This window comes from Myotis davidii, unplaced genomic scaffold, assembly GCF_000327345.1.
Source record: "Myotis davidii unplaced genomic scaffold, ASM32734v1 scaffold2800, whole genome shotgun sequence".
Classification (NCBI taxonomy): Eukaryota; Metazoa; Chordata; class Mammalia; order Chiroptera; family Vespertilionidae; genus Myotis; species Myotis davidii.
Window position 1 is genome coordinate 65,172 of NW_006292594.1, and position 2,943 is coordinate 68,114.

Sequence of the window (2,943 nt, forward strand, 5' to 3'; positions counted from 1 at the left end):
TGAGAAAGAAGAACAAAGTAGGTGGGGACATGATACCAGATATCAAGTTATACTACAAAGCCACTGTAAACAAAAGAGCCTGGAACTGACACAAGAACATGTGTATAGATCAATGGAAGAGAACAGAGAACCCATTAATGGACCTAAGCCATTATGCTCAATTAATATTTGAGAAATGAGGCAAGATAACTCAATGGAGTAAAAACCATCTCTTTAATAAATGGTGTTGTAAAAATTGGACAGCTACATGCAAAAAAAAAAATGAAACTAGACCACGAATTTACAACATACTCTATAACAGCGATTCTCAACCTGTGGGTCGCGACCCCTTTGGGGGTCGAAAGACCCTTTCACAGGGGTCGCTTGAGACCATCGGAAAACACATATATAATTACATATTGTTTTTGTGATTAATCACTATTCTTTAATTATGTTCAATTTGTAACAATGAAAATACATCCTGAATATCAGATATTTACATTGTGATTCATAACAGTAGCAAAATTACAGTTATGAAATAGCAATGAAAATAATTTTATGGTTGGGGATCACCACAACATGAGGAACTGTATTAAAGGGTCGTGGCATTAGGAAGGTTGAGAACCACTGCTCTAGAATAAACTCAAAATGGATATGAAAAGGGATCTCCCTTCATGGATTTGCCAACGATGCATCAGATAAGGGGCTAATTTCCCAAGTATACATATAAGGAACTCATACAACTTAACAAAGGAAGACAAACAATCCAATTACAAAATGGGAAAAGGACCAAAATAGACATTTCTCCAATTTGGACATACGTAAGGACAAAAAATATATGAAAAGGTGCTCAAAATCACTAATCATCTGAATGATGCAAATTAAATCGACAATGAGGTATCACCTCACACCTGTCAGAATGGCTGTCATGAACAAATCAACAAATGACAAGTGCTGGCAAGGATGTGGAGAAACATGAACCCTCTGACACTGCTTGTGGGAATGCAGACTGGTGCAACCACTGTGTAAAACATGGAGTTTCCTCAAAAAATTAAAAAAAAAACCTGCCATTTGACCCAGTGATCCCACTTCTAGGAGTATATCCTAAGAATCCCAAAACACCAATCAGAAAGAATATATGCACCTCTATATTGATAGCAGCATAATTTACAATAGCTAAGATCTGGAAAAAGCCCAAGTGTCCATCAGTAGATGAGTGGATAAAAAAGCTGTGGTACATTTACACCATGGAATACTATGTAACTGTAAAAACAAAAGACCTCTTACCATTTGAGACAGGATGGGAGGGCCCAGAGAGTATTATGCTAAGTGAAATTAGCCAGTCAGTGGAGTTTCCTCAAAAAATTAAAAAAAAAACCTGCCATTTGACCCAGTGATCCCACTTCTAGGAGTATATCCTAAGAATCCCAAAACACCAATCAGAAAGAATATATGCACCTCTATATTGATAGCAGCATAATTTACAATAGCTAAGATCTGGAAAAAGCCCAAGTGTCCATCAGTAGATGAGTGGATAAAAAAGCTGTGGTACATTTACACCATGGAATACTATGTACCTGTAAAAACAAAAGACCTCTTACCATTTGAGACAGGATGGGAGGGCCCAGAGAGTATTATGCTAAGTGAAATTAGCCAGTCAGAGAAAAGTAAGTATCACAATTTCTCACTCATATGTGGATATTAATGAAGAAAATAAACTAATGAACAAAACAGATCCAGAGACATAAAAGTATGGGACAGACTGGCGAATTTCAGAGGGAAGGAAGTTGTGGGGGATAGGTGGGGAGAGATTAACCAGGGAACTTAAATGCATAGCCTATAGACACAGACAATAGTGTGGTGAAGACCTAATATGGGGGCAGGTGCTGGTTGGAAGGCATCAATTATCAATAAAAGGGGATATGTGTAATACTTTCAACAATAAAGATAAATTTAAAACAAAATTTCAGCAAGATAAGATAATAAGAGGTTTTCAGATATCATTCTAAATTCACTTAATGTTTGTTAATTAGGTTCAATAGTATTTCACAGGGTTTCCAGTTTCTATAAGATAAATATAGGATACAAATATGGTAAAGGTCATGGGAGAAAACAAATATCAGACCAGAGACTATTCACAAATAACTCTGTTGAGTTAATTATGTAAAAGATTTATTACATGTTGCTCATGATTACTTCATTGTCTTTCTTCTTCATCCAGTATCAATTTACATATTTTTAGATCTACTGCATAAATTCAAATAGTATTTAGGGAAAGGATGCTGTATTACTAATCTTACTACCAAGTTGTCAGGCTTCATCATTACCTATGTCATAGAGTCTAAATTTGTGTAATGGTTCTATATCTCACTGGTTAAGAACATAAACCTTCAATTTTGTTTGTTGTTCTGTGTGTCTGTTTTCTGCCAATACCATGCTGTTTTGATTATTGTTGCTCTGTAGTATAATTTGAAGTCAGATACTGTCATCACTTCAGCTTTGTCTTTTTTCCTCAGGATTGCATTGCCTCTTCAGGGTATTTTGTGGTTCCATAAAAATCTGATGATTTTCTGTTCTATTTCTTTAAGAAATGGCATTGAGATATTGATAAGGATTGCATTAAATCTTTATATTTTGGGGGCAATATGGGCATTTTAACTATGTTGAATCTTCCAATCTATGAACACAGAATATCTTTTAAGTTATTTTGTGTCTTTTCTCATCTCTTTTAATAATGCTTTGTAATTTTCAATATACAGGTCCTCACACCCTCTGTAAAATTTATTTCTAGGTATTTTATTCACATAGATATATACAACCCTATGCTAATTGCAGCATTATTCATGATGGCCAAGAAATGGGGACAACCAAAGCATCTGTTGATAGATGATAGGATAAAGAAGATGTGGTACATATATACAATGAGATACTACTCAGCCATAAGATAAGGTGAAATACTGCCAT